The following is a 24605-nucleotide window of genomic DNA, read 5'->3' as shown; positions in this document are numbered from 1 at the left end:
GGGGCTTCAAGCGTTCCCAGTGTCAGAGGAAGCAACCTGAGGGACTATCGCACGGAACTGGGTGTTGGTTCCCCATCTAGAATGAATGGGAAAAAGGACTAGTGAGTAGAGAGTCTGACATCTCGGGGTCATTACACCCACTGGCCGAGGGTGTGGTCTAGCACCGAACAGTGCTCTGGACTGGATGTCTCCGTCCAGTGCGGTCATGATGGCAAGTGAAACCATTTCACTGCTGTCAGTTCCCATGTATCTAGACCCAGCCTGGGAGTGAGGTCAGGGAGCCCTAGTACTTGACTAGGGCAAGGCTTGCGATCAATGGTGCAGAGCCCAAGCAGCACCACTTGGACATCCCCAGCGGAGGGGAGGCAGCTCTTAAGCGAATCTAGCATACCCCTTCGCCCTGCAATCTGCTGGAGGGACAGTGTCCTCGAGGAACAGTGCTCCTGGCTCCAGGATTCCCTAGTGACCTCACACTTTGAGAGAGAGCACTGCACTGAGTGGGTAGAATCTGTGATGTTTGCCCTTTGAGAACTCAGGCCTCCTCAGCTACGAGAGAATATATTTTATCCTCTTCTAAGCCATCTACCCAGTGGTAATTTGCTACAGCAGCCCGGGGACACTAAGAGTCACCTTTCCCCATTGAATTCTTCTCTTGCCCCCTCCACAAGATGTGACTGCTATCCTTAGTAAGGTATTTATCCCTTACGCAGGCTACACACGCATGCATTCCTCCCAAAATACCCATTAACTGATATGTGACTGTTTGGCACCTTGTTAAATTTCACACATGTGGCATCTTAATGTTTCTAACTTTCTGCAACTAGCTTGTCACCTCAGCTATTTGTTTCCAGTACCACCACCCAATGTTTGGCCCCCCAAGGAGGGCCTCTCTGTGTCTCAGGCCCTTGAGAATTCCAGTCTCATCCCCAGTGCCACTTTTACCGTCCTGTTCAGTTTGCCTGAAACAGTCTCAAGATACTGAATCAGTGTCGGTCGTGCCATGGGAGAAGCTCCGTCCCTCACAACTCCCCCACCCCATCGCTGCTCTCAACCAGCAGCGCTCCAACTTCAGTGTGCTTTAGAATCACCTGAAGGACATGCCCCTCTGATGGCTGGCCCACCTTCAGAAACTCTGACTCAGCAGGTCCAGAGTGGGGCCTGACAATGGGCATGTCTAACAAGTTCCCAGCAGCACCACCTGGTCTCCAGATAAGCTAGGTCAGCTACCGCTTGCTTTCCATAAAATGCAGTAGAGGCTAGACCTCCGTCTCTCCCTTCATAGAAATTGTTAATAACTTGACATTTTAATTAATTTGTAGCTGCAGTAAAGAACATAAACACGGCTAGGAGCCATCCCTTTTGACAGCAGCATGGTGGGCCAAATCGAGAAGAAACGTTACAGAGACAGGTGTGTGTCAGCGTTAAAGCTAAAATGACTGCAGCATGTTCATTTAAAGCAAACTTTTATTTTTAAACTGGAAAAATGCTGTCAAATATGTCTAACGAACAACGGAAAGCCTGGTGTCCGTGGATTATCACTGTTTGTGTGACAAAATCCGCAGCAGGACCACCGGCTGCCGGAAATCAGAACAATCTCAAATCCGCAAGGGACAAATTCATTGCTTCTTCCTCCATCCTTTCTTTTTACGCTTTACAACTGTAGGAGGAAAGAAGAGACAATTCAAAATTGTACATGAATACCATGCAACAGTGACTTTCTACATCTAAGAAAACAGTCACTCCTGTGGATGCCTGTTTTACCAACAGGAGGTCTCAACACGTTTTCCTCTTGCAGCACAGACCTTTAGATAGGTCTTCCATCAACTCACCATACCCAACTCCTCTCCCACTTGCCAAACACCAAAAACACATGCTTTGCCGTCCTTGTTTTCTCGAGGGACTTATCTAATGAGTGTTTCCACCTGAAAAGCCCGTGCTCTACCCATCAATCACACACCTAACCTCTCAGCCCCTAATTTCCATGTCTGTTAAAAAGTTAGGAGAAAGACAGAAAAAAAGCAAAGAAAGCAAGTAAAGGATAGGCAGGATGTAAGTTGACCTAATTACCAGTTTCGGGATTAACAATCTTGACATAACTCATTTCCTTTTCTTCTGATAGTCCTGGGGAAATAAAAAAAAAATTGCAATAGAACAAAGAGTTACCATCACTGAATGTGTGCCTACTCACAACTTTTAACTTACTTGGTCTTTTTTAAATGGTCACATTCTCACAGGCCTTTTCTCCCAGTTGGTACAAGCGACCATATTTCTGTAGCTAAATAATGAAGGCCCAGCTAGTGTACCTTCCAGTCGCTTTAGCCCCCTGTTGTGGTAACTGTGACCCTGACCAAGAGTGGTCCTGGCTACCAGGCCTGATAAATTTCCCCCCTGTATAAGTCTTATGGCTGGAGATCACAGGACCTATAGCTGTGAATGAAGTACATTCAGAGCATGGTGCATTGTATATCACCTAGAATAAAGAAATTAATACCATTAAGCTGTCTACCTTTAAATAGATTTTAACCAGTTTTCAAAAAATTGTTATTTATTTTGTGTAGAAATATTTAAAAACATAACAACCATGACAGGCACTATGTCAGGAATGGTTGGGTGATACCCAAAGCTACACAGAGATCTGGGTTCTCCAGGTCTGCCCCTCTTCTGGGTCCAAATCCTTTTTACGCCCTTCCTCTGGTTCTTCATCATGGTGCTCCTCCTCACCTCAGGCTTCTTGGACCTCTTCGCCCTCCTTTCCACACTTACATGCACGTGCTCCCTTTCCTGGCTCCTCCTGCTTCTGGGGCGCTGCTGGTCCCTCTCCTGGCTCCTCCCTCTCCCAAGGCACCGGCCCCTCTCCGGGGTCCTCTGGCTCCTGGGAGCCGTGCCTGACCACCACAGGGCTTGAGTGGGGCTGGCCCTGGACATGACCATTATAATGGATACAGCACAGAAAGGAATAGACCACATTCTGGAACAGGGTTTGAAACTGTACCATGGGACACTCACGGGTGGCTGGGATGACTTCGGGGGCCTCTTGGACTTAGATGCCTTCATGGACTTGTGCACCCTCTTGGCTGCTCTCTCCTCCTCTAGCGACTCTTCTATCTCTTCTTCCACATTGTATTCATCCTCTTCAGACTCGGACTCATCGTCCAGCTCGTCCCCGAACTCGTCCAGGAATTCGTCATCATCGTCATCATCGTCGTCCTCGTCCTCCCACCACTCTTTCTGTTCTACCAGCTCTGTATGCTGTTTCACTGCTGGGGCCTGGGCGGCTTTCTGCCCATCTGCCGTTCCAAGGGCTCGGGAGAGCCCCCGGAGATCCAGACGGGCCATGGGCCCCTCAAATTCTTCCACCCTTTTAGAAGGTGCCACCCCAACCCTGAGGGGTTTGAGGTCACTGCCTTTCCCACCGCCTTCTCTGCCTTTATGACCTGGGGCTGGGGCTCGCTTTCCTGGGGCAGACATAGCAGGAGACACGTGCCAGGCAGTGCCTCAAGGGAGCAGTTGTCACCTCGGGATGACTACTCAGTCAAGATGGCGGCCGAGGAGGTGAATGACGCCGAGGGGGCACTGTTCGAAGCGGGGCCTGCTGGGAGGTGAGGGGCACGGCAGAAAAGATGGCCACCATCCGGACTACAGTCTGTGAGAATGACTCTGAGACAGGAATTGGAGGGACAGGGGTAGGGGGTGGGATGGGGGAGGCGGGAGGGAGCCTGCATCTGAGGGGGTGGGAGGACATAGGTAGGAAAGGTTCTGGCCAGCCTGTGATAGGAGGTGGAGCTTGGAAATGTCAACAAAGGGCCGATTCCGTCATCGTGAGCTCTAAGCTCATTTGCTAAGAGTCGATGATCGACTTGCCTGCGGTTCAGTGAGTGATCAAGATGTCCGGCCTCACTCAGAGTCTTAGAGGCCTGACTGGGTTATCCTGTAAGCCTGGGCAAGTCTTCTCCTTTAAGTTCTACTATTGTCAGTAAAACTTCATAGTCCCTGTGTGGCAGCACTCTAGGTTCTGCCATGTGTGCTTTTCCCCCCCAATTTCCACCTTGGGAGGATTCCTGCTGGCAGAGACACAGTTATTTCAGGAAGGAAACAAAAGCGTATAGACTAAATATTAGCATGGTTAAAAAAAAAACAAACTCAAAAGAGAGAAGGATAATTTGGATGTTTAAACGTTATTAAAGCTATTTAGGAAAGTACATACAAAGTTGAAATGGATGCTGTGAGAATGGAGAGTGGAAGAAGTATGAAAGTTGGAGCTGGAGAGTGGTTCACGCATGCTCCCCAACCCAAGACTGTAAAGGACGAATAAAGAAAGAGAAGCTTTTAAAGGACTGGGCTGTGCACATACGAGGGACTGAATTGTGTGCCCCCGAAAGCCATGTGCTGAAATCCTTGCCCACAATGTGGTGGTATTTGGACATGGGGTCTTTGGTAGGTAATCAGGCTTTGATGAGTTCGTGAGGGGGGTCCATATTGTGGGATGAGTGCCCTCAAAAAGAGACCAGACAGCTTGCCCTACGCAGTCCCCACACCCACTCCGCCTTTCTTTTGTAACACAATCAATGAATAGGAAAAAAACTGTTATATCAACAAAACCAGAAGCTTTATTAGGGAATGTTATGCATATAATAATAGGGAGCTGTCCACAGCTTTTAATTAGATATATTATAAGTTGAAAATTTTCCTTTAGAGTGGTAGTTCCCAAAGTGGTGTTCAGATACCTAGGAGGTGTGCAAACAATCCAGTGACATCCAGGAAAAAAAATTGTGTTTACATTATATTTATTGTACCTCACAATGCATTGCCTTCAAAATTTGTGCCTTCATAACTTACCCTCCCCAAGGTTCCTTAATATATGTAGGCATAATATAACTGAATATACATTTTTTATGGATAGTTCAAAAATATTTCAAGGGGAGGAGTGCATAGTCAAAACATTTATAAATTTAGCTTTACAGAACCCAAAGTCACAAGCCCTCATACTATGGGTGCCATCCAAGGACACAGAAACGGGGGAGGAGATGGAAAAACTAGTGACTCAGCCTCTTCAGTCTGCATTCAGCAGTGACTGCCCACCTCCCCGCCAAAAACAGCAGTAATCAACCCCTACACTTGCAACAATATATTCAGTGACTACCCCAGTGCTCGTACATACACAAACACTCATAGTGATGGTAAGCAACCAAATTATCTTTTTTGATGTGGGTATCACATACTCTCTGTCTGTAAACATCCAAGTTAAGTGTTTCTCCTCCCAGGGTAAGATGGTAAGATGGCATAGTCCAGGTGTCACAAAAACAAAAAATGTGTCATGTTTTTATGGTTAGCATCAGTTCTTTATGGCAACTGGATAGTGTGAACTCATCCTCAGAGGCGAAATTGTAATCTCTACTTCAGACACTTAAGCCTCCCAATCCACTAAATGGATGATAAATATTAGAAGAAACACCAGAAACTCATCAATGGATATGTATTGCAGTGAAAATATTTCTATACAAAGGTTTGGGGAATCAGTGTTTAAACAGAAGTGTTGACAAGTTTGGGTTTGCTGTCCGACACACACCTGTGTTCCAGTCCCAGCTCAGCATACTCTTACAAGATGTCCGTAATATATGCTGGGGCTCAAGGACATCTCAGAAGTCATTCAATCCTAATTCCACTCTCATTTCCACATGGCTCTAATGATGCCAGTTCTCAAGGAGAAAGAGAAGGGAGGCATATCTGAGACATTGTTATATCCCTGCAGTATGGGCCTCAGGTGTGAATCACATGGCAGAAGGGGACAGAACTCTTCTGTCTACCTGTAACTAGCACCCTCACTCGCAAACAAGGGTTACTTGGAACCCCACATACCAAAAGCTGGTTTTCAGTTCCTGTCAGCACAGGCCTTTGCTATAGATCTCTGCCTCTGTGGAATGTGCAGCACATGTCGTTCATCACAGAAATTATATTGTCACTTAAGTCATAAGATTAACTTCTCCATCTTATGACACCCTAAAATTATCTTTAGACCCCCAGAGCCTGAAACCATAACCCTGGCATTCAAAGAATATTTCCTCAATATTCTTAAGGAAAATAAATGTTTACAGTAATTGCCATTATAGTAAAATACATTATGACAATAAAAAAAAAAGACAAAATTAAAGCTATCACAAGAAGAGGAAAAGCAAACTGGCCTTTTTGGAAATTAAATTTTATGTATCCATTATAAAGATGAGGACAGTTTAGATGTATTAACACAGAGACACAGTAAAATAAAATATAGAATTAAATAAAAAATTATATTATATATCATAAAACACACATATTGAAAAAGGTGCTGTATGTTTCTCCTTAAGACATAATTTCTGGTAAAAGCATAGATAAGAGAACTTGAAGCATATACAGAAAACTATTGAAATATTTGAATGTGAAGGCAGGGGAGTAGCGCAATGGCAGGTTTGGAGAAATGAAACTTCAGAATTCCTTTAATTTTTAAAATATTTTACAAAGGACAGCCAATAGATGTTTTACATATTGAGCTAAATATTACTTTGAAAAATACTATACAAAGACAGGAAAAAATAAATCTGGCCTATGTGAAAAAATGAACCAATCAAGTATAGCAATTTTACCATTAGATAAAATAAAATTCAAGGAAAATACCTTTCATTGTACTTCCACAGCTATTTCAAAATATAAAAAGAAGTACTCATGATGAACTCTTATGTACCCCAAAACAAAGTTTAAAATTTATACGGGAAATCTGCTAGACCTACAGTAAGTTTAATAACAATGCCAAAGGAAAACAAAATCACTAATTCAAAAAGATATATGAACCCCTATGTTTATTGCAGCTTATTTACAGAAGCCAAGTTATGGAAACAATCTAAGTGTCCATCAATAGATGAATGGATAAAGAAGATGTGGTACATATATGCAATGGAATATTATTAGCGGTAAAAAGAATTCCTGCCATTTGCAATAACATGGATGGTCCCAGAGGTTATTACGGTAAGTGACATTAGTCAGTCTGGTAAAGATGAATAGCATATGGTTTCACTTATATGTAGAATCTGAAAAACCAAACAAAGAAACAAACCAGAATTAGACACTCAAACACAGAGAACACACTGTGAGTTACCATGGGTGGGGGGATGGGTGAAATACATGAAAGGGATAAACCGGTTTAAACTTCAAATTATAAAACAATTTTCTCACAGGATGGAAATACAGCATAGGGAATATAGCTAATAGTATTGTAATATTGTTGTATGGTCACAGATGGTAACCACACTTACTGTGGTGAGCGTTTCATAATGTATATAATTGTCATCACTGAAACCAGTATGATATTCTATATCAACTATATTTTAATAAAAAATCACAAAAATAAAGAATACAAATAAATGCTTATAAGAAACTTTAAAACACTACTCTTAAAATTGAATTGTTTAAAATTTATATATAAACCCTAAAAAGTCCCATTAAAAAAAGCAGCAGAAAAGACGTGCCCTGCTGGGTTATGGACTTGCTTGGGTCACATGAACTCTTTTTTCCTTCAAGTTTCTCCCTTTGGAATGGGAATGTTTATCCTATACCTGTCCCACAATTGTATTCTAGAAGCAGGTAACTTGTTTCCCACTGGAGAGGAAACTTGCCTCAGAATAGATCAAACCTAGAGTCTCACCAGTGTGTGACTTAGGTGATGAGAGTGGGACTTTTCTGAGTTGATATTAAGGTGAGATTTTAGAACTCAGAGCTGAAGATGAAATAGATTAAGACTTCTGGGGATACTGAGATGGGGTCAGTGTATTTTGCACATGAAAAGGACATAATTTTAGAGGGCTGGAGAGTGGACATGATGTGTTGAATTGTGTCTCTGAAAAGATATGTTGAAGTCCTGACTCATAGTACCTGCAAGTGTAACCTCACTTACAAATAGGGTCTTTTCAGATGTAATCGAGTTAAGATAAGGTCATTGGAATGAGGCCTAATCCATTATGACTGGTGTCCTTATAAGACTAAGCAGCACAGACACAGTGACACATTCAGGGAAAATGCCAAGTGACAGTGAAGGCAGAAATTAGAGTTAGGCTGCCAGAAGCCAAGGAGCCTGGGGCTACCAGAAACTGGAAAAGACAAGGAAGGATCCTTCCCTGGAGGCTTCAGAAAGAGCAGGGCCCTGCTAACACCTTCATTTCAGACTTCTGGCCTCCTGGACTTGGAGGCAGTAAACCTCTGGTTTGAACCCACCCAGTTTGTGGTTACATCAGTCCTAGGAAACTAATAAAATGCCCTTACCAGGTCGAGGAGTTTCCGTCTATTCAGTTATTCGGTTTTTCTGAGTTTTTTTTATCATGAATGAGTGTTGAATTTTTTCATATCTGCAAAGTTTCATAAAACCATATAATTTTTCTTTTTTAAATTATTAGTCTGATTAATTAAAATGTCAGATTATTGAATATTGAACCAGTCTACATTGCTGAATTACATTTGCTAACATTTTATAAAGGAATTTTCATCAGTATTCATAAAGGATATTAGTATACAGTTTTCTTCCTTTTCTTTCTGGTGTTTTTGGCTTTTGTATCAACATAATATTAGCTTCATAAAACGAATTGGGAAGTGTTTCCTCTGCTTCTATTTTTCTGAAGACATTGTATAGAACTGGTGTTAATTATTTAAACATTTCACAGAATTCTCCAGTGAAATCATCTTGGCCTGAAGATTTCTTATTTGGGAGGCTTTCTAAATAGGCTTTATTTAAGAACAGTTATACATTTGTGGAAAAATGGATAATATAGTGCAGAGAGTTCTCATATAGCCCCTCACATGATTTCTCCTATTATTAACATCTTACATTATTATGGTATATGTGTTATAGTTAATGAACCAATCTTAATATATTATTATGAACTAAGTACATAGTTTATTCAAATTTCCTTGCTTTTTACCTGATTTGATTCTGTTCCAGGACCCCATCCAGAATACTAACTACATCACATTTATTTATCAGGTCTCCTTGGGCTCCTATTGGCTGTAAAAATTCCTTAGGCTTTCCTTGTTGATGATGACCTTGGCAATGTTAAGGCATATTGGTCAAGTATTGTTTAGAATGTCCTTTTACTGAAATTTTTATGATTTTTAAATCATGATTAAACTAGGGTTATGGCTTGTTTTCTTTTGTGAGGATACAATATAAGTACCATTATCATCACTTCATATCAAAAGTAAATACTTCCATCATGACTTGTCACTATTGATACTGACACTGATCCCTTAGGTGAAGTAGAGTTTGTCAGGCTTCTTCACTGTGAGGTTGCTCTTTCCCCCAATCCCCTTAGCATACAGCACTTTGGGGAAAGAATTCATGACACTCAGCTGCACTTTAAGGTGTACGGATTTAGGTTCCCCTTCTCTTAGGGCAAAGTATCTATATAAATTATTGAGAATTCTTATGCAAGACAAAGTGGTCTCTTCTGACCCATTCTTTTTTTATTTAACATTTATTTATATCAGTATGGAACATGGGTATGAATTTTGTACTTTGGGTTACAATTCACTACTAATTAATTTATTGTTATTCCAATTGCTCCAGCTTTGACTATAGGGGTGCATTTGGTTGGCTCCTGTACCACCTTGACACATCCCCATCTATATAGGGATACTTTTTTAGCACTTCCTTATTTTCTAGAACTGCAAGATGCTCCATACTCAGGTTTTGCATCTATTTTTCCATTTCCTGAATGCGCTATTTCTTCAAGGAGCTCTGATTCTTTTTATTAGAGAATTGTTCAAACAGATCTGGACATTAGGTATTCTCATTGCTACTGTGGTATCATTTCTTCTAGGACCTCACAGATGAAAAAGTAATGCAATATATGTGTGTCATCAGACCCTTTATACACGCATACTGATAGATGTTTCTATATTTAAACATCTGTGTCTATATGTGTATTTTGTTTTCTTATTATTTTTCTCCAGATATCTTCTAAATCCCTTGTGATTCTTTTTATGACCATTGGATTTTTAAGAGTGAATAGTTTGATTTCCACATATTTGTGGGTTTTCCTGTTTTCCTTCTGCTATTGATTTTTAGTTTCAATCCATTGTGGGTGAAGAAGGTATTTTGTGTAACTTCATCTTCCTAAATTTGTTAAGATTTGTGCTGTGGGCTTCCTTGGGGAACGTTCCATGTGTATTCTGCTGTTACTGAGCAGAGTGCTCTGTAATGTCTGTTATGTACAATTGGTCTGTCATGTGGTTCAAGTCATCTGTTACCATGTTGATCTTCTGTGTGGTTGTTTCATACATAACTGGAAGCTAGGTATGGAAACTCCCTCTTATTTTTGTGTTACTATTTCTCCTTCCTATGTATCAAACATTTGCTTCATATATTTGGGACTGCTTATTTTGGGTGAGCATATTTTTTTGTATATATTGAGAGATGACCAACATAATAATTTTATGTTATGGAAAAGATATTGGCTTTGTAATCAGACTTGGCTAGTAGTCCTGATGCTCTGTCACTTATTGCTATGTGATCTTGGTCATGTAAGTCCCCTTTTCTAAGCCTAATTTCTTTCTTCTAATAAGAGGGGTGTGGGTTGAACTATAGCAATTGTTTTTAAACATTTCTGGTCACAGTCTATAGTAAGAAAAACATTTTACATCACAATCCAGTATGCACATATACATGCCAACAAATCTGAAACAAAAGTATTACAAAGCAATGCTTACTCTCACTATGTGTAATGTACTGACATTTTCTGTTCTTTTTCAGATTTTTAATTGATGACTGTGACCCAATAATTGACTTCATGACCTCATTAATGCTTCACAACCCACAATTTGAAGAACTCTGAACTAGTGGGTATCTAATGTTCCAGCACTCTGTGATTTTTATGTTCTGCCTCCTTTTAAAATAATAGTAACAGTAGCTAGCACTTATTGAACTCTTGGTATGTGCTAGACACTTGGTATGTGCTGGTGTTTTAAGCACTTTATTCATAATAAGTAACTTTTCTACAACTGTGATTACTTTTATTAGTCCAGTTTTAACGTTGAGGAAAATCCACATGGCTGATATCTGCACCAAATTTAGTGGACCACAAAGTAAATTTCATGATGTATTTATGCGTTTTGAATATCTTAGAACATAGCCATTCTATACAATGATTATATTGACTGCTTTTACTATTTTAAGCTCTGGAGGACACTATAACAAATTGTGGGGATCTGAGGGGAGAAAAAAATCAGTAATGTATTATTGGGTCAAAAAGTTATTTCTCTTACTCTATTGTGTAATTAATCTTAAGCAGGTTCTTACACTACATCAGGGGACATTCACACGTAGGTGTGATACCTACTCAAGTAGACATCTTGGGGAGATATCTTATCAGCAGATTGTTGGTAGAGCAATACAAAAGACACCAAATATGTGCCCTTAGTCACTGTATATCTGTATTGTGTGAAGTATTGTAAAAATCAAAACCAAAAAAATGGGTGCTATTTCCTCCCCATTCCAGTAATTACCCAACTCCTGAGCACCACTGCCAATATTCATCTTCTTTGAATTAGCTGGAAGGCCCCAGAATATGAGACAGTATTTTTAGGTATCAATTCCACTGAATATATAGTTTGGGAGAGGTAATGGAGCAGATATGGAAGATTTCAAACCAGTTCTTCTTGGATAAACAATAGAGGTAGTTGATGTTTAACGACTCTGCCAGTAAATCCAATAAAAATTTGTCATTACCTTTTTTCGCTCAACAATTGCTGTTGAGTACCTACTATCTGCTAGATACTTATTTTAGCAATGGAGATTAGATTCAGCAGTGAACATAAAGTACTGAAACTCAGGGAGCTTACTTATTTTTTGTTTTCTAAGTTTGGATTTTTGTTTTTTGTATTGTTTATAGAGAGGACACATACATATATTGCCTTAAGTGGAGAGGAAGTGAGAATTATATGTTTTATTTATTTAAAATACTAGATGCTATTTATGCATAGCAGTAGTGAAAGAACTATGGGAAATTCTAAAGAATGAATCAGTATCTGCTCTTAAAAGGCTTAAATTAGTTACATTAGTGGTTTGCAACAAGGGGTGATACTGTCCTCCCCTCGGGGAATATTTGTCAATGTCTCAAGATATTTTTAGTCGTCACAACTTGTGGGGGAGGGTAGTGCTACAGGTAGCTAGTGGGTAGAGGCCAGGAATGCTGCTAAACATCCCCCAGTGAACAAGACATCCCCACAACAAATAATTTTCTGGCCCAAAATGTCAAGAATGTCAGGTGGAGAAACCCTGAGTTAGAGAGACAAACTATATACATAAGATGTTTTGTTTTAATCACAGTATTTAAATTTTGTTTACCACAGTATTAGGTGACAAATGGTAAATGAGAGCTGTAACAAGGTGATAGAGATAAGAGAAACATCATTCTAGAATGAATTGTTTATCGGTAGAAATGTGGCTCAATCTGAAGTATGTCCCTCCTGCTTGAAACAGAGAAAAGCCTACAACACTGCTACTTTCTGACTTCATCTCCTGGCACTCTCCCCCTCACCCCTCCACTCCAGTCAACTGGCTTTTGCATTTCATTGGAAATACCAAGTATTCTTCTGCTCTCATGGAATCTGCTCTTGCTGTGCCCTCTGACTCAACTGCCCTTTCCCAAGATACCCACATACACACTTCCTCACTTCCTCAGGTCTCCATTCTGTTCAGTCTCTTAATGAACCCTTCTTTAATCATACTCTATATAAAATATTAACTTCTGCCTCCTCAGCTGGCTTTCCCCTTATTGTGTTTGTTGGTGTCCATAGCAAGACCTTGCCTGGCCCAGAGCAGGCACTCAAGAAATATGTGCAGAGTGAGTGAATTAGTTAAAGATTAATAATGGGAAGGTTCTTCATCCTAGGCTATGAGAAGAAGCTTGATAAAGGATCCTGACTACTATTATCCCCAATGACCTAAAACAGTGCTGCCTCATACTAGGTACTTCATAGTAAACGAACAGTCATGAAATAGCAAAGGGAGATTAATCAAAAAAAGTCTATAACCAGCTTTGAAAAGTATTCAGAAGAAACTTAGCACATTTTGTGTATATTGGCACATCTAACTATTAATTCCGAGTATTCTTACAGCTTTATCACTTTACGTTCGTTCCATAGACATTCTTTGTAGTTTAGGAGTGGTTTCTGAAATTGCACACCCTAGCTGTATTTTAAGCCAGGTATTGTTTAAAACATAAGTACATTTTAAGGAGTCTAATCCAAAGGCAGCTCTTTACCAAGCCAGTTCTACAATTTTTTGTTTTCGTTTGCAGTACTCACTAATTCACCAACCGTGCATTCAGCAAAATACTTTTAGGGAGGACTTTCTGGGCTAGGCTGTGCATACATTATCTGGGTTTGTTCAGACTAAAGGAAACCCATATTATCACATTCAGTGATACATACGTGCAGTATATATCAGAGCACAGCAATGAATGTATATTCACATTCAATATATATTCACTATACCAACCTTGATTTACTTTCTGTTGGTGGTCCAAGGCTCAAACCCTCAAACCCCTGAGCTATGACTACTTGCACCCCGCTTATGTCCACCTTCTCTTTTTCATTGCCTTTCGGCGTCCTCCCTTCAAAAGGGCCACGAGAGCTCCTTCCCCTCCCTTTTGCTACGCTTTGGGAACCAGGGCAACCAATGCTTTTCCTGCTACCCCTCCCGTGGCAATCCCGCGGGCACCAGAACCGAGGACCCGCTACGTAACCGCACTCGGTGCTGCCTAGTAACAGCGCCTGAGCGAGGGAAGCGCGCCGATCTAGGGGCGGGGCTAGAGAGCCGACGCGCACTCGCGAAACGACGTGCAGCCTCCTTCGGGGGAGGAGCCTTTTCAGTCGGCCAGGCTGGGTAGAGATCGTCGCCCTAGCGCGCGGTTTCTTACTCTCTCGCTTTGAACTGGGAAAATTAGCTTTGGGGAGTGAAGAGGGTAGTCAGTGGCCTGACGATCACGTCTGGTGAGTTAGGCCAGCCTGAAGCCAGCCCCACACATGCTAGGCTAGACCAGCCGAACCGTGAGAGAAGTGGGGCTAGCGTCCCGGGAGGGGTGATCCGAAGGGCCGGGGCCCAAGGGCCCAAGTCCTGGATCCGAAATGTTCTTGAGCAAAGAACGGACTCACCTCTCCAGTGGATCACCCCTTCGGAGGTGGTGCCTGTCGCTGTGCTGGCTGTCCAAAGGTACCTGTTAGAGGATGAGCCACGCGACGGGATACCGAAACCGCATCTTTACTGCTTTGATGTGACGATCTCCGACGGGGTGTACCAGCAGTGCTACCTGGTCCCCAGCCTAATGTTGGCATAGAAATGAGAATTTCCAGAGTCTTGTGTCTTTACAAAGAGAGAACAGGCCAGGGGATCCTGTGCATAGATAGCGTCCACTGTGGGAAGACCTTGGACACTATTTCTTTAGAAACTCCCTTTAGAAATAGTGCGCACGGGGAGATTCAAAAAGAGGCCTTGAAAGGGCGGTAGGAGTCATTACCTGGCGCTGTGGAATAAGGAAGACCCGTATGGAGATATCTGGCTAAGGAACAAGCAACCTGAGGAACACAGTTGTTATGGTAAGGAATTAGAGGCAACAACGGAGAGTTAAAAAATAGTTTTTAGGAGCTTGGAGTTAATGGGAAAGGAAAAGGAGGTGCTTTGGTATTGTTGAAGTATTACAAGCCACGAGTGGTAGGAGACAAGTTTTCCTGATGTTTTTGACTACAGTGGAATTAGTCGTAGTTTCATTGCCATTCCATTTGTGGAAATAGTACTTTCGGTGTTGGTTGGAGAGTGCGTAGATTTGAATTAGGCATAAAAGTTGTAAGTATTTGTGGGTTTTGCATGTTGTAACCTTTCAAAAAGGGATGTTTCTTGAATTTTTCTTTAATAGTTTACATTAATGAAATGCCGTTGTGTCTTTGAGTGTAGCATTTATATAAATACTGCCTTTTTGAATGTGTGATTTCTTTGGGAAGGCTTAGAATTCTCATGTTTTTGTTTCTTATTTCTTAGCATGAATAGTAGTGATTTGAGAAGTTCAATTCTTCTTTGTCAGAAGTAGGAAGTTAACCTGAAAATGCCAGCTCGTCATGAGCAATTGCTCTAAAATGTGTTTCATGTCTTAGAGATGAAGTAAGGGGAATGATAGTAACAACCGGCACGTATGAGTATGGAATGTGGAGAAAATAAAATGCATAAAATGAAAGCGAAAGTACTGAAGGGTGAAAGATGATAATTTTCTACATTTACTGCTTTTCAGGTGGTTTTTCCCGCATTATAGTCATAATGCTAGATCATAACCTTACTATGATGTGTAAACAGCAACGAACTTTAAAGTGAAAAGATGACTGGGTCAAAATGTGCAGTTAAAGTAATATCCACTTATAAGGAGGAAAAGGTGTTTTAGAAATGTGTAGCCAAAGGTAATTTAAATAACTGAAGCTTTAAAAGCAGGATCATCATTTCAGGGATGAAATAACGGAATGATTTTTGTGTCAAGCATGGAGTAAGGCAGCCTGGCCATACTTCTCTAAGTGTTGATCATTTTATTTTTAGAATTGGTTGTATAAATGAAAAATCAGTGTGTAGAAGAAGATTTAAGGGGGAAACAATTTGTAAAAATATTTAATTTTTCTGATTATGAAAGTAATATCTATTCATTATTGAAACCATACTGTTGCTACAAAAAGTAATAGCCATGTGCTAAAAAATGCAAACTACACATTTAGAAGTATATTGTATTAAAAATGTAAGACCCAAGTAGAGTAAAATGACAAACTCTAGAAGTGATGTATTGGTGTTCTTTCAGGTTTGCTGTGTGTTTGAAAGTTTTAAATAAAATGTTGGGGTGGAGTGAAAGACCCCTTTTACCTCCCCCTATGCCTTCAACTTTCAAAACTCCAAATTGTCAGCAGTTTGGTATATAACTTTGAAAAAAATAATTGTATGGTATTGCATGATTTACTATTCCCAATATCCCAGGCATCTTTAATGTACATCCATACATATAATCTTCTGCAGTGTGGAGGCAGTGATTATATAAAATCATGCCCATGTGAATGAGTAATTTGTCATTATAGCAGTTATTGGTTTTTTCAGGTTTAGATCCAGTGCTGAACATCATTAGGTTTTATACATATTTGTTCATTATGTTCATGTATTTCTGTTGAATGGATGGATTGCTGGAAGTGAAATTGCTGGTTATAGCGTATTGAATTTTTAATGGATGTTGACCAATCACCTTCTGAAAAGGTTGTACTAATTAACATTCCCATTTCCCCATATCATACTGTTTTTAATTATGTGTTTTTGCCTTTTTCTAATTCATTTCCAGGATTTCTTTGCTAATGGGTGTTAAGTTTTTGTCTAAATATTGCAGGTTCTTCTCTCACACTGTCCCTTTTCTCTTTTGTTAATGGTGTGTTTTTCTGCTTTCAGAGCTTTCCTGTTAAGGTATAATTTGTACACAGTAAAGTAGGAAAGTCTTACAAATACAGGTGAGTATATATATATATATATATATATATATATATATATATATTCACACACACACACATATACATATATATATATATACATGCATACATATATGTATACACACACACACAGATTAAGATACAGAACATTTTAAGCACGCCAAAAGGCTCCATCATGCCCTCCTCTGGTCAATAGCCTACTCCAAAAGTAACCAGTATTGTCATGTCAAAGCCACCTTTTTAAAATGGAAGTAGATCATGCCTTAAACTCTTCTGCTTCAATCTCTCCAGTGACTCTCCATTGCACTTAGAAAGCGATGCACACCTTCTATTACACTGTTAACTTAATGACTTTGATATAGTTTTCCCTTACAATGAGGTGCTATTAGAAAGGCTTCTGTCAACATTTTATTTTGGAATAGTTTCAAGCTTACATAAAAATTAAAAGAATAGTATAAAGAACTCCTATATACCCTTCACACAGATACACAGATTCAACAATTTTTAACATTTATCTTTGCTCTAACATTTCCTCTCTCTCTTTCTCTCTCATTCTCTCTCGCCCCCCCACACACTGTCCTTAGAATCACCTGAAAGAAGGTACTCATCCTACATATCACTTTATCTCTAAACACTTCAGTAATATTTCAGTCCTTATTTCCTATGAACAAGAACATTCTATTACCCCACCACAATAATCAAAATCAGGAAATTTAAGAGTGATAAAGTACTGTAGATCTAACCTATAGTCAATATTCAAATGTTGCCAATTGCTACCATCTTGAAAGGGCCCTTCCTAATTTCTGTTGGTTAACCTTTGGTGGGGAGATAAGTAGATGTGATAATGTAGGAAGAAGAAGAAAACTATTGAGTATGGTCTAGTTCTTAGGTTTAGTGGTGGACTCAAATGTGTTCAGTATATTCTCTCATATATGTTAAATACTATATTAAAGTAGTGTATTTGTTTTTTTTCAGAAATATGCCTGAACCCTTGAGATCCTCCAACTAATATGATTATCATTCCAGGAAAGCAAGTGAAACCAGAATGGAGATTGCCAAAATTAAATCACCATTTTACCACAAGGTAAAATAGCCTCTTATAAAATCTCTGAAATGCTGACTTTCAAGGTTAGTTACTGAAACAATGTATTATAATTTACTCAAAATGTATCCAAAGTTGTGCTGTAGCAAAGACATAGATGCACATTTTCACAATTACAATTGTAGAATACTTTTCAGTATTAAAAAATATACTATCTGTTTAACAATTTTGTTGTTTTTTATATCAGAACTGGATGATATGCCAGAAAATCATATCTGTGATGGTATTGGCATTTTAGTTTTTGTAGGAAGGGTTCAGAGGTCAAAGCAGAAAGGGAAGCTTTTAAAATGGAAAGATTTCATTGAACAGTTCTGTGTTCATACATGCATCATCGATTACCTTCATTTATTCTAATAGTCTATCCATATAGAAAACTCTGAAGATTTTTGGTCATATGGTTGGATTCATACTGCTGATGGGACTTCAGAACAACCATTTACAGTGGAACTGTTTTCTACGTCTCAGCCTGAAATCTTTGAAAATATTTACCCAAGTACTCAGTCCAATATTTGTATCTTTTTATTTTTGAATTGGGGGCATTAACTTAAAAAATGGCATACTGTACTGACTTACAGAGTGGCATGATACTCTGTTAGCAAATTCCAGCAGTCTGATAACTTGTTTAAATTTTTTCTATATTAATATTACATTTGGTATTACAGATATTAACCTCCTGGTTAGTATCTGATTTTCTATTCAGAATCAAGTTTGGGATTGAAACCAGTTTTTAAGAAAACAGGTGCTCTTACTAATTCTCATTGTTGGCATTTCAGGAATAAAAGCTTAAGATTCAGTGAAACTCAAACATAGGCAGTCATCCTTTGCATCCGTTTGGAAGTTGATTAAGCAGTCCCCATTAAAGACAATGAAGACTTCACTAAGGTAAAATTAATTGGTAGAGAATTGGCAGACTGTGTAAATAAATAATGACAGTGGTAATGTGTAATTAAATAATGACAGTGGTGAGTATGATTCCATTTGAGTATTAAATTAATATTAGGCTGGTGGTGTTACACCAGCTGGTCAATATTTTACTTACTTTGGTGTTGACTTTTCCCACTTGAATTTATTCAGACATTGGTATTTTTTTGCTCTAATTTTATTTATTTGAAAGCATTTTAGGTATGCCCTGTTACATATTTTATATAACAAATTAGTCCTCAAGTTGATTATGATAAGAAAAAAAGTGTATTTAATACTTTTTAATAACTTCAGTGAATTTTTCCTTATTTGAATTTGTAGCCAAAAGCTGTTTTAGATAAGGCATGCTATTTTAACTATTTTCCAAATGATTATATGAATAAAACACTCATTGTTAAAATAAACGTTTGCCAACATTGGGGAAACTCCCAATCTTAACTACATGTAATTAAAAAAAGATCAAGAACAAGGTAAAACTTGTAGAACATCAGGAGACCTAGAGACCGTCTACAGCTGTTCTGCGACCCCTTTATTTGCTACTGCGAAACGGTATTACAGACCACTCAGGTATCACCTCTCATTAGATTCCACCCTTTGCTTGTGAGATAAAATTCTTCACCATAGGATTTCACTTATACATAGAACCTAAAAAAATCTAACAAATGAACAAACAAATCAAAAAAATGTGTATGAAATAGAACTAACCTTCACCTCAGCTATTAAGGGAAATGGCAGAAAGAGTTTTGACTAAAACTGAAGCATGGGCTTCTAGTGTGAATAGAGCTTATAGCCTCTCACATAACTTCCCTAAGGGCATCAGTGATAACCTCTGATGACAATTCCATTACCTCATTTTATATGAGTTTTATGGCCAGGTCCCCCTTTCTTCACAGCTACTTTAAATAAGAAGCTGACACAAGTTATGGATAATGATTTTTTCACAGCAATGTTGCCACGTATGCATGTTCTATTCTCTGTGATAATATGAAGTATATGAAATATACTTTTCTAAAGAAAAGTTTGTACAGACCATTGGTGAGATTTACTCTAGTTCAGTAGTTGGCAACAATCACAATTTATGGACATCTGTTGACGAAGAGTGAAGGAAAAAAATCACTAAATGAATGGTGAGCATTAAGGGGGCTTCTGGTCAGTGAAGGGGAAAGGAACCAAGGATCTTCTAGAATAATGCAAAAATCCTGCGGTTAGTAGGGCATCTTTTTTCCTTTTAAGGAAAGTGAAGAACTAAGGAGATCTACTGTTGGGTGTTCACTATATACTAGATGCTTGTAGATGTTAGATCTCATATTGTACTCCCCATTACCTTTTAGACAGTTGATGTTTTTACAGATGTAGAGGTGAGGAAACAAAGGTCCAGAGAGTTTAAGTAATTTCCTGGATGTCAAACAACTAGAAAGTGTTAGATCTGAATGTCTGATTTTTAACAGCCATGAAATTAGCATAAGAAATTTCTTTAATAGTCCAATCTCAACAACTTTAACCATGAATACTCATATTTGTACAGTTTCTGAAATGAAGGAAAAGTGATACAAATTGATAATTATTCTTAGTCATTTGAACAGATTTCCTTTATCTTTGTTGTTACAAAATGAAGAATTAGTAATATGAGATACTGGAAATGAATTTATAGTTATTATCAAATGAGAACTAACTGTTAATCGTGAGGTTACAAGTATTTACATTTATTTCTTCATTTTCTGGTTTGTGAGACCAGGACTGTTTTGACATGTAATGAGTTAAAATTAAAGAAATATTTTTGGATTAATGAAACTTTACCTAAATAACCTGATAGTTAAAAACTATTGATAGGTTTAGAAAGCAGTTGAAGCTTGAAGATATTATGAACTCATTTTCAAAGATTCTTTTTAATCTATCAGGTTGGTAAGCAAGGTGAACAGAAAAGAATACGTGGTATGAGCCCTTGTCATTTAGGCTTAAAGTCTAATTACATTGAGCTAAACACATATAAAGCACTTGCCTGAGCAAGTACAAATTAATACTGTGTGGCCCTATATAGTGGAAGAAGTCAGAGTAATTCAGGGATCAGTATTAGATTGGGTTAATCAGTGGAAGCATCATAGAGAAACTAAACTCTTTTTCCTGTAGGAGATAACTGTTCACACTCAGTTGTATGTCCGATTAGAAAGACTGTTGTGCTCTTTAACTGTACAGCAAGCAGTGACTTTTAGGCACCACCATTGTACTTTCTAAAGGAAAAGTAAGTGTTAGATCCTTTATCTAAAGGAAAAGGTAAGTATTAGATCTTTGTTCCTCTAAGTGTGATCAAAGGACTGGGAGCAGTCACTGGTATCACCTGAGGTTATTAGAAATGGAGAATCGTGGGCCCCACCCCAAAACTACTGAATCTGAATGTGCATTATAACAGTTGCACCAGGTGATTCCTGTGTTCATTAAAGTTCGAGAAGCACTGTGTTACATCCTGACCTTGGTTTGTCCTCTTTGAAATGCAGAAGTAATTACGTGTTTTCATTTTCTGCAGTGACAGATTTCGTGTGTACACAGTTGAAAGTTGTCAGAAATGACACTCAAGTACCTAAACTGCTTTACCTCACCACTACAAATCAAAGTCAGATATTTATTATTGGTGAGCAATTGGTTTGTGTGTGCTTTATTGGAAATGTAATGTATTTTTTCTTCATTAGATTAACTTTTACATTACAACATTCAACCACAAGATAGCTTTATTTTGACCTCTTTATCACTGTAGGAATATTTTCAAAAAGAATATTAGGCTATGAAATATATTGTTTCTTGATTGTTTATGACTGAAGCAATGATTTTGACTCACTGGAAAATTGTGCTTATGTCCTTTGGTGAGCTTTAATTCCCACTTGATGTAAGGTAGATAATCATAAATTGTTTACAGATGGAAGACTGTTAGGCCTTATATCACAATATGGATTCAATGGATATTTTCAAAACACTAAATAAAATTAAAATGTGCATGAAATTTTGGCCGTTGGAGCTCACATTTTTCTTACATAGCAAAAAGCCTCACTACTTGTCTATAAGTACATTATGTTTCTCTATTCAAAACAATGAAGGTAAAAGTTTCCAGAAGAGTGAGGGAATAATGTGGAATAGTGTGTGTACTAGAATGCTACCATGTTGGTAATTAGGAAATTTGTTAAAGAGTCCTAGGAAGTATGTATCCACATGTTTATGAATATCTCATTTTATATATACTAATATCAGATGTAAATGACCCTTTTAAACATGAGTTTAAATGCTGAGCTATATTCATAGTCAGTTTAGTTCATACGTGATGCCATACCTTCAGTGTAATACATGATTTAAAAACCAATTTTTTAAGAAGATGTCGACCATTTGAATAGGTAGAAATATCCGTATTATTAATTTTCTTTTTATCATGGCTTTTCAGTTTCCTGTAGACAGTTACACTTTAGTCCACTTAAACTTTGATATGTCTGATTTCCTTAAGATTTACTTACTGTCTTTGATAATTTTTATATGCATATTGAGTATAAACAGTTGCTACACTGAAGAAGTGAACATATTTTCTTGGTGGCATGAGATTGTTTTAATTTAAACTGTTTTTATACAGAAAACCCCACACTGTTTATTAAATTTTTTTTCTCGTTTTTCTGCACTTTACCCTTCCTGCCAAGAGGTCATAAAAGCTGTCCGTATTCCAGCGATACCAAGGTAAAAAACTTCTTTCAGTGGAGTAAAGAAAAGACTGATTCCGGAGAAATGAAGAATACGATTATTGGTGTATATTACCCCTATCCACCAGTGCCACAGACATTTTTGAAATATAAGAGTTCTGTTAAAGGTACTAATGTAATTACTAGTCCTTTATGTGTTTTTATATGCTATGTGTATGGTATATGCTGTATCAGTTAATCTTTATAATTTTATAGGAATGAGCCAAAGTGTAGCAACACTCACTAATAATAATTTTGTCTTTATGTAGACCTAAAAATCCATGTCATGCCTCTTAAAGGTTAATATTTTGTTTTTATTAGACTGGAAGAAGGGAAAGAACATTGATAATGACTAACTGGAGATAATATCTTGATTTAATGTCATGGAGATCAAATCTAACCTTGAAAGATCTCAACTCCTATGATATTACATAGAAAGACTAATGGTATGAAAAGAGACACTGGATAATTTGATATCAAAATACCGACAACTCTGCTATGTTACTCTAATGGAATGATATATATTGGATAGAAGATAACTGAGCACTACTTTTATATAAAAATGGCAACAAAATAAGTGAGATGCAGAATAGTCACTAATGAGTGGCCTAACATTATTTTCGTATAATTAAGATATAACAGTAGAAAAGTTTAATGTAAGTATATTCTTTTTAGAAAGCTATGAGAAAATTGCATGATTTTGGAAAGAAGAGAAACTTTGAAATAACTGACATAACATCTAAATATTGGCATCCTTTTGTATTTCATAATGCCAGCAATATATAGTATATTGTTGAAAATGTTAAAATTTGCGTTTCTATGCAGTGGCTAGGCAACACTTTATAGTTAGAAATGTGTAAATTACATTCAATTTGCAAAATTTATGTCTCAAGACTCTAGAAGATTATCACAATTTTATTGATAAATATGTTTTGCCTATTTTACAAAAATTACATAAGGGGATGATACCAAATAAAAACACAGTCTCTCAAATTTAAGTTATGTTGCAAGTTTATAATTTCATGTTGTGAAATTACATTGTAAGTCTAATTCTTATTTTTATCACTTCATTTCTTTAAAACTTACAGTTTCCTTGGAATTATTCTTTTTCAGTTGAGTTGCTCTTCACAGCTTTAAATGAATTGAGGAAGGAGATTGAAGACTGGCATGTTGTCTTATAGTGAACAAAAGCGCATTGCAATTCAGGGGATAATTACTGTTTTAAAGTATAGGGAACAAAAGTGCATTGCAATTCAGGGGATAATTACTGTTATAAAGTATGTCCCCCCTAGCTGTGCAACTGAAAGTGCCTCAGCATCAGAAACACTTCGGGTCGAGTGCCAGAGAATTAATAGTATATCTCTGAAAGCACTGTGATCATAATTACAATTGGTACCTTGTACATTTTATTCAGAACTCACTTGTATTGACTCTTAATGATGTAAACCTAAGAGCAAAAAAATTGTTTTTGTATTTGTTTGTTTTTCTGTTTCCTTTTTCTGTCACTTATTTTGGAGAAGGCTGGGCTGAAAGTCACAGCCTCTTGATACTTCCCAAGGCCTTCAGAACCATTTATGATTGTCATTATTTAAATTCCCAGTTGGTATATAGGACTATGCTCTTTTCCTATGTTTTATCTTGACTAAAACTATAGGAACTTCCACAGGAAGTTTTACCTCTGTATCTGGCATGTCAGTCTTACCCAGATTCTGTCAGAGGTAGCAACAACTCTTGCAGGATAAATGCTCTCTAGTAGAAAAGGCCACTTCTGGAATCTAGGTACAATCAAGACAATTAAGTTAACTTTTTCTGTGAGTTTATCTTTTAAAAAATTACTACTAGAGTTTCTATTCATTTGGAAATAAGCGTTAATCCAATTACTCATTTATACTAATATAAGAAGGGCTTTTGTTTTCTCTACCTTTTAAATATATTTTAATAACAGATGAATTGGGATAAATGTAATCTTATCCGATCTATAAATCATTTTTATAAAAACTCTATTATGATTTGCAAATTTTTGTCACACCTCTTTTAAGATTACAAAAAAATGAATAAATTAAAATTATAGTCTTTTCACTGAGAAATAATTTGTGTAAATTACTTTAAAATAACTTCTCTAAATTTTTGATTTTAGAATGCCAGCCAGCCCTCAACATCCCAAGCAGCTGGAAAAGAAAGTCAGACTAGGGAAAGATGTGATAAACGGCATCAAGATGATGATCCTGTGAGTTCTCAGTGTTTTCAAGCTCCACGTACAAGTTTGAGCCCTACCAGGAAAAAAAGCGCTCTGCAAGGGCCATATGCCAAACCATAAGTCATTTTTATTAAGTATATACATAGCATATTCATTTCTG

General features: G+C 37.9%; 1 long non-coding RNA gene and 1 pseudogene across 1 annotated transcript; one reads left to right on the top strand and one right to left on the bottom strand.

The window, feature by feature from the left end:
* Nucleotides 1-1446: 1446 nt before the first annotated feature.
* Nucleotides 1447-2123, bottom strand: LOC130681847 (uncharacterized). Its single transcript, XR_008995045.1, has 2 exons — nucleotides 2068-2123; nucleotides 1447-1657 (listed from the first exon to the last, which is right to left on the bottom strand). It is a non-coding gene; the product is annotated as an uncharacterized LOC130681847 (long non-coding RNA).
* Nucleotides 2124-3537: 1414 nt separating this feature from the next.
* On the top strand, nucleotides 3538-17525 carry LOC130681804 (RPA-related protein RADX-like; annotated as a pseudogene).
* The last annotated feature ends 7080 nt before the right edge of the window (nucleotides 17526-24605 follow it).

Source organism: Manis pentadactyla, chromosome X (genome assembly GCF_030020395.1).
Source record: "Manis pentadactyla isolate mManPen7 chromosome X, mManPen7.hap1, whole genome shotgun sequence".
NCBI lineage: Eukaryota > Metazoa > Chordata > Mammalia > Pholidota > Manidae > Manis > Manis pentadactyla.
Note: the sequence above shows the minus strand (reverse complement) of the source record. Positions and strands in the feature narration are given on the sequence as shown.